Raw genomic sequence first — 8756 nt, forward strand, 5'->3', positions numbered from 1 at the left:
GCGTGGCACATCGTATGCTTTTTCTGTTTTTCCTCCTCATGGGACGAGGCTATCCGGAGCCACCCCAGCTCGCAGTAACGGCACTCGAATCCTCCTCCTGTTCTGGGCCTTTGGAATGCTTTCTGTGGGCTCGTGCTTGCAGTCCATCATCACTTCGGAAGTCAACGTCCCGACGCTGGAGACGCAGATCAGAAACACGGACAATCTTTTGAAGCAAGCTAAAGCGAAAAGTGTTCTTCCCTGCTTGGAGCGGGGCTCTTTCTCGGAGCGCTTCTTGAAGACATTAACGACGGACATCGGAAAGACACTTGACGACCTGTTGGAGAACTGCCTCAGCTGCATCAACACCCGTAGTGGCCGGGACGGGGACTGCATTACGCTCGCTGTTTAGGAAACGCACGCCTATGTACGAGTTTACGACGTAATCAGCGAGATGGCGTGGCGCCAGTTTGGAGTTCAGGCAGGCGACGTCAGCCTTGGATTTCTCCCCAACGCTCCCATTATGCCCAAAAACTTCCCTTGCGGAGCTTCTTTGAAGCGGGCAGTTGTAGAGCTTATAGAGCATGGCCTCCAAGAGAAGGAAATCTTGATGCGTTTGTGGAAAATACTGCACAGGTTTCTTCACGCGAGGTCGGAATCCGAAGCCTCTGTCATGGCACCCATCGATTTCTGGGACCACTTCCTGGTCTACGCGTATGGATGCTCCTCGCCTGCTTTGTATTCTTGTTGGAGGCATATTGCGCAGCGTTTTGGTACAGAAGTCGTGCCAGACGTGCACAGAAACTTAGAGAGGGAAAATTCGCAGCATTGCAGAAATATTCTTAAACGGACAGATAGATTGCTGTTTTGTGGGTCAAGGAGCAGTGCACTGCACATGCATTCAGATTTCCTCAGCAAACTGAAATTTCCCTGTGGATGTTGAACTTAGCTTTGACCACTACTGTATGAGACAAACAAAAAGAAATACTCCTTAAGAAGGCTTGCTTCTTAAACTGTTGGCCCCAGGAAACACTCACAGTGCTTCCTCAGGTCACCCCTGCTTTCTGGTCGCCTTTTCTTGTTCAGCGCCTTAAGCGCCATGACCAAAGAGTGCTCTGTAGAACGAGTACAGTGGGAAGCACAGAGCTTGCCCATTCGTTCCTTTTTTTGGTGCCGTTTCTACTAATTCACTTCAGGAGCTGGCCTGGTTAACATTGGGCGCGGCCGGGAGTAACCAGTGCTCGGAGAGCATCGGTTTGAAAAGTAGTAGCGGTTTGAAAAGCGCAGCATATTCCGCCGAAAAATGCTGGGAAACTGATACATCGACGTGAAGGACGAACTTTAGATTTGAACTTGAGCGCGCAGCAACCTCAGCGCACGCACCCACACGTACTGACTCACAAGCTTTCACACGAGGACACACACAACACTATTATCGTGACCCAACCCGTTATAGGATGGCAACGTGTAATCGCTCCTCCGGCTGTCTCCTGGATTTGCTGTTTTGCTTCTCCGTAAATTCCAAAACCTGAACAATAAAAAGCATGTCAATTAGCACAGATCTCATGTGTATTCCTGGATGTGGTCTGTTGTGTTTTGTGGCGCAGTTCCAAGCGCAATGAATGCAATGAATTCGTTGAGAGTTACTTTGCTGGTTATTTCTACAATTCAGAATATAAGAACATAGCCACATCTTTGCGTAATGAACATAGATTATGTGAATTGGGTTCATTTATAACTTTTTAACTTAACTTTTAACGCAGCAGAAAATAGGAATTCAACGTGAGGGAAACGAAATTTTATTTTACTTCTTGGTGAAGGCCCAATGTTTCTTCGCCCTCACTTTTGGGCATCCCACAAATTTTCGTTTATAAGGTTTGAGAACTTTATCAGTAGTCGTTCTGGTAATAAACCAACTTATCACAGTAAGTTACGCGCTAAGTGGACTTTCATTCTGCTAGAAAGCGCAGAGATTCTCAATTATTTGCTCTTTATTCCTCATTATGGAATAATCTGCCTCGCAATAATTAGGCACTGCGAATAAGATTGTGTTTTGGCAATGTTTAAGAAGCTATATAATAACAATTATTGAGCTCATGTTAAAATGCACCGCGCAGCGTTGTAAGCTCTTCCCGGCCATTTCGGAGACCCTAAATAGTACTGATACGCTCCACCATGTTTCAGCTTCCTCTGTTTTCGAAGCCCGCAACGGGTTACGCACGTCCCATTAATTTTACATTCTTAAGCATTTCAATCTTAACTCAACGAAGCGAACCGTTTGTCGGTCTGGGTGCCACTGCGACTGCTGAGATCTTTAATGAGAATGTCCTCTGTGATATGAGTACGCATATGGCTGAAATTGTGTTTTTGTGGTTTGACATATGCCACCTTTTATTTGCTAGCACGCGAGCTCTTGTTTTTTATTTTCGCTTTTGATGTTTTGTGCTTGCATATCTTTGTGGTGCAAACAAATAAAGTTTGTTGCAACTCAAGCACTTGTCGTCTTCTGTTTTCTTTCAAGCCTGAGTGCAGCTTAAACGCCTCAACGTGTAAGATGAACAGAATGTGACTCATTAATTTTCAGCCCTAAAAACTACACTGAACTTTTTCATGTTTCAACACCCTTTGCACCTCAAAGGTTGCTATGGTAAAAAGACAACAAATCGTTTGGGACGCAAATACGACGTGCCACAAAGGTATATTTCAGTACATTTGCCCAGGAGGGACCGAATAGTTTTAACGTAGAATATCGACTCCTAAGGGATGCTAAATTGTAAAAAGCAAGTTGGCGTTTATCAACAGTTAGTGTCCTAATTACAAATAATATGCCATCCACTGCAGCAGCACTTATTGGGGCATCGAAATTCCCAGACCGGAGTGAAAACAGGCATGACTGCACTACATATTTGTCTGCACTACAACTTGTTACGTCAGCAATTGCAAATGGCGAGTCAAGATTGGGGGAATTTTTCGAAGCGTTGTTCTGAAGCAAACGCTGATGCAGGGATATGTAAATGTAAACGAATGTGTGCGAGAACTTTTCTTGCTCATGTACTTTTTAAAACACAAACCTGAGCTAGAGAACCTAAAATATGATACCACATCCCAAGCAGTAAACTTTGTTTCAGTTTTCATCTCATTGAAGCTTTTTGCTTTGCCTGGAAGCATATACAAAAAAATGCATGCAAGTGGTTGCACTATAGACTGTACACTACCTAGTGACCACTAGCGCATACATATAAAACAGCCAGTGGCAACGGGATTATTAGCTCAATCAGCATGAAACAAGACGGCTGTCAAATGCTTTGATAAATGACGGATGCATGTTCAGCAGCGTCTCCTAGGTGGTATGCGGGGCCACCTGCGGACGTTCCTGGGGAAGCTTTGCCGGTGGCATCATGCCCTGCCAATGAAGACATGTGGATTGGTGGCCTATTTTGCTGTAAGCCTCCACATCAAGGTGGCATTAAATAAACTCTTTCCAATAGAGTGTAACGAAAGTGAAAGGCATCAGAACAAGATTTTAGGAAGAGGTTGACAACTGATTAAATTGGTACTTGGCTTGCTCAGGGCGTTTAGTGACGTGCCGTGAAGCCTTACGAAAATATGAAAGAGAAACAGGAACAGCCAGTTCAACGAATACAAAAAAGGCTTTAAAAAATTGTAGCGCTTCGGCATGCCAACTTTTACAGCTGGTTCAGCACTGAAATCTGTTTCACAGTAACACATGCATGTACTCTTCACTTTTAAGAAAGTATCTTGTGTGGGAATTCACTGTACAGCTGATCAATTGCAATGCGTGGGTGTAGAAAGTTTGTCACAGAGCCTTGTATGTAATGACTATTGCGTTCTAATAAACGGTTCCCCAAATACGCTTCCAGAAGTGAGTGTCTTTGAACATATCTGCTTCTACCACGTGAATTGCAAAACGAGTGAAAACAATGGCTACGGTGGCTGTAGCTGGCTTCAGAAACCGGTAGCGGTTACCGCTAGCCACGGCAGAGAGAAAAAAAAGTTCAAAAGAGATATGAACACCGGACCAACACATTCAGCGACGGAAGCACAACCACTGACATCACAGCCACAATTAAGGGTCACCCTGCGTGATGCAGGCAATGGTCTAAGCTGCAGTAAATCATTAAAGGAGTCTCACAGTAGTACTTTCCAGTTGTCCTTCCGCCTCAAAAAACTTAAGTGAGCTCCAAATGCCGTTTAGGCAGGAGGGAATGCGAGATATAAAACTAAAGCAACACGATTTCTTGCACTATCCCAGAACTCAGGGCACAAAAAGCAATTTTTTGGCAAAGTTTAAGGGCAGTTCAGTCACACCCAGGAAAGGAAATGTTTAAACAGAAAAGCACGCACGGATTCACTGGTAGGCGAGAAGCGACTGTATCGAGTAGGGGTTCGTTCACATAAGAAGGGTTGACTTGACAATTTTCTCAGCGGTCGCCGATCGGATGTAGGGTGAACAGTAGATGCACGCTTAAGTTTCATATACGCGGTGATTTGCGAGCGGTTGAGGCACTTTGACATCTACAGCGGCGGGCAACACCTTATAACGCCAAAGCCAGTATACATGAATGGTTGAAGCGCTTTTAACTTCGTTAGAATATGCAGGATTCAGTGATTTGTTCAATACAAAGCGCGGCCGTTGGCAGGAAGCGAAATACAACACGCCTATTGAAACACTTGCTGCTTGAAACACTTGCCTATTGAAACACTTGCTGCGTAGGTGCATGGATAGTGATTGGCGTAGAGCGCAAGCTTTCTCGGTATTCAACGCCAACAGGTCGGTTCCAGAGCGTAGGTAGTGTGTACAACGACAAAAAACTATGAGGCCTTCGCCTTTTAAAGACGATAGTCTTTCTTGGGCTAAAGAAGACATCAGACATGAAAGAGAGACAGAGAGAGACAGCTCTTTACTGAATGAAAGCAGAGAGTTTTGCCGGCATGCTCCCGCCTACATGCTACTCTGCGGGGATCGGGAGAGGGAGTGAAGGCACTAAAAGAATTAGGGCATAAGAAAGAGGAAAAAGGAGAGGTTAAAAGAAAAAGTGAACACGAAGCTTTGCGCGGTGACGTAAAAGTCCAGACGTTCTCACAGGTAAAGCTCTAAATTGTCTCTGCAACGCCGATTTCGTGTAAATAGTCAAATAATGAAACCAACACTTTTCTGGGATACGATGGAGAGGGCCAGGGTCGAAGGAGACCTTTCAAAGATATAGATGCGTAGTTGAGGCACTCAATCTATCGTGCGAGGTGATTTCTTTCTTGGATGTACGCCGGACACTCTAGAAGGACGTGCTATACTGTTTCGGGCAATCCACAATTATCACGATAGGGATTTGCAGTTAGACCGAGGCGATGGCGGTAAGAGTTCGTGAGTGCATTAGGCATGTTTTTGAGGCAAAGCATCAATACATAAGTACGATTTTCAGAGTTATTTTAATTTAGAATACGTACTTGAATTTTGCGATAGAAAATAAATAAAATACGCTACGAGGAAATGGTTTGACCCAAAAATTCACAAAACCGCTCTCAGCACCCCCCCCCCCCCCCCCCCCTTCGCCCACCCCCGCTACCATGCAAGAGTAACAAAGGCTTTGTGTAGATAGCGCGTGAGCAGTGGAACGGGGCAATTTACTTGAGAATACCGCCACCATGTTTATCGTGGAAGAGAAAGAGCGTCAGAGGTGGGCGGGATATACAGTCAAACCCGATTATAACGAACCCGAATAGGGCGAATTATCCTATAGTATATCGAACAAAAACAAATCAGTTGTGTAAATACACGCGAAACATATTTCTTACAACGAAGTTCACATCGGATATATCGAACTCGGCGAACTAGAATTGCCGCTGAAATGCATGGTCTCACAGATTTAATTGAGATGTTAATTGACCGCGGTTGAGACATTGAGTCTCACATAGAGCGACCAGACGCCCGACACTTTACGTAACTTTTTTTTTTTTTTTTACGCTTCATGTTTGTCTTCTTCCTACTGTAACCCTGATGTCTGATATGCACCAGTCATCAACGTAGTCACCCCCCATCTGGTGTAGCAAGCCTTGTCCCTAGCAGGGCTGACCTCACCAGTTCACAATAAAGAGCATTCTCTCTCTCTCTCTGAAGCAGATTGGAAAGCCGGGCTAGTTGAAAATGGTTCATGACTGCAACCTCGCAGTGACCCACTCTGACGCAGACGCCGACGCATGATGTCATGGCAGCTGGTGCTGCTGAAAGCACCAACAAGGCAGCGGATGTCGCGAGTGAAAGCCATCCGACGCTTAATGAAGCGCGTTCGGCAGTTGATATGCTCCATCATTATTGCATCGATATTGATGGACACGTACACAAGTGCTGTGCTAGTTACGCCACCAAAATGAAAACAAGAATAGAATCACCTCTTTTTTGTGAAGTAGGCAGCTGAGGCGGAAAGTTGCCTTATTACTTGCAATAAATGGATTGTTTCTTGTATGGTAGCCCAATACTTTATTGTGCTGGTTTCCGCATGCGGGAATGGGGAAGGGGGGTGTCCCGCGTAGTGCGAACTGGTAACAAAAACCTCGTTATCGGCGGATTTTGCTATATCGAACTACTGGATATACCTAACTAATCGCGGGGCATATTAGAGTTCGCTATAACCGGATTTGACTGTAGAAGAGTGTCATTTACGTGGCAGGCGCTGCAGCAGACGACATGTGCAGCGAGGTGAGCAGATATGCGGCCAAAGTTTTGTTGATCCACCCTTCGGGTCGGGGAATTTATATGCAAAAATCGTCGTAACTTAGGATTGGTTGATCCTCAAAGTTAGAATTCGAGAGCTTCCAGCTTTTCAGAAATCTAATTTCCAGTTTCTTTTTTTTAAATGCAGAGCATTTCTTAGCCTCGCATCTTCCTGCGTCGGACGGCGTCCACAGCTCCGCGTCCGCAGCACGTGCGCCTCTCCTCCTTCCCTTCTCTCTCTCAACAGCAGCTGGCGCGCGCATGCGTCGTAGTCAGCCCGTTCGCTCCGTCGCGGTCTCGGCGTAACAGGTGCGTGATAGCAGCGCGGTGGGGCGTGGAAGGGCGCGCGCTGCTTGCGCATGCGCGCTCTCCCCCCGTACTGCTCTCCCTCTACTGCGCGCGCTGCAAATATAAAGCGGTTAGCGGTCGCTCGTGCTTCAGTCACTGCGTTGCTCCTTCCTTCCTTGGATGACGCTCGCTCCACCCTAACGCGACTTTACTCTCCTCTCTCTACCCCAAACCAACACCAACGCAACTACGACCCAACTACCCACCCTTACGCGACTTTACGCGGCGTTAACGACCCCCAATGCTCTGCATTTACTCGTGTTTCCCTCGCGGGAAGGCGCGGGAATTTTTTTTTTTCGTGTTTCTGCTGGCCTGAAGACGAAGTAGTAGTTTTAAGAAATCACCCTAATGACCGACCTCTGACCTAGCTCTTCGGCAACTAGATAACCTTACCTCTGAGTGTCTTCTTGTTGTCTTAAACTGCGAGGGAAGCCGTGTTGTGGAAAAGGAGAAAATGGAGAGGACAATGAAAATATTGACTGATTGATTGTAGGGTTTAACGCACCGACGCAACGCAGGCGCGCCGTAGTGGAGGGCTCCGGATTAACTTTGACCTCCTGGGGATCTTTAACGTGCGGCCAAATATCGTACACATGGGCGTTTTTGCTTTCCTCCTCCATCAGAAAAGCGGCCGCCACGGCCTGGAATCGAACCCGCGAACTCGTGCTCAGCAGCGCAACACCTTAGCCACTGAGCCACCGCGGCGGGTAAAGAGGATGCCGTCGGCACTCGGTGTTCCCAGGTGGTCTCCCTCCCAAGTACTAACCGAGCCCAATGCTGCTCAGCTTCGGTGATCGGACAAGAACAGGCGTATTCAGCATGGTATGGCCGATGGCGCTATTGAAAAGACAAAGTACAAAAAAGTAAAAGCGCAGACGGAAAATCGGCCTTTAAAGGACGTTTTTGTTGGATAATATCGTTATGAAAAGGGAAGTGACTCACGGTATTTTCAGTTACAGTTACGGTGTAAAAAATGGCACTTTAAGAGTTTCAAGTTCCTCTAACCTAAAAGTAAAGTAACTAGTTACAAGTCTCTAAAAAAAGTGACTACTTACTGGTAACGCGTTTCTCGTAACTAGTTACTATCCAAAACTGGGTACACCGTAGCTCTATCGGCGCTACGAGGTTTCTTGGTCGACACGCTCGGTGTACGCACGCATCGATCACCCGCAAAACTGGCGTATAACAGCTCCGCTCTAATAATATCTTTTCACAGGCGGCATTGACCGAGAAAAGAGAGAATGGGAGATGAATCGCAGACTGGAAATGTTTGGGTAGTGGTTTTGTTAGAGCGAACTAGAACTGTGAGGGGTGGCACGGGCGGCTAAAGTAAAACAAAAATGGGTGGAACGAAAACGGAATCCTATCAAAATCCTCAAGCGTGCTCTTAAGTGTATTGATTGTTGCGCAGCCACGTGGAGCTGAGCGGTAACTGGCGCTTTTGCATAGCTTTGATTTCACCTGTTCACAGATGCGACAGTTACTTGCAGGGTTGCAAGTAAAGGTCGCTTTACCTGCTACAGTGAACCGCTGCGCGCAGCATTTGGAGACAACGATCTGCACTTAACGTTCCATGAAAGCACGGTGGTGTGGCCACATTGGGTTAAAAAAGACCAGCGTGGTGGGGGTGGTTGGTTATGGTAAAATTTAATCCACTAATGCAGCAATTTACCAAAATATGTTTTCCGTCTAATCAGGC

General features: G+C 46.3%; 1 pseudogene; it reads right to left on the bottom strand.

Moving 5' to 3' along the window:
- Positions 1-7774: 7774 nt before the first annotated feature.
- On the bottom strand, positions 7775-7893 carry LOC144154004 (5S ribosomal RNA; annotated as a pseudogene).
- Between the last annotated feature and the right edge of the window lie 863 nt (positions 7894-8756).

This window comes from Haemaphysalis longicornis, unplaced genomic scaffold (assembly GCF_048455015.1).
Source record: "Haemaphysalis longicornis isolate Haplotype H1 unplaced genomic scaffold, Haemaphysalis longicornis Haplotype H1 scaffold_9, whole genome shotgun sequence".
NCBI lineage: Eukaryota > Metazoa > Arthropoda > Arachnida > Ixodida > Ixodidae > Haemaphysalis > Haemaphysalis longicornis.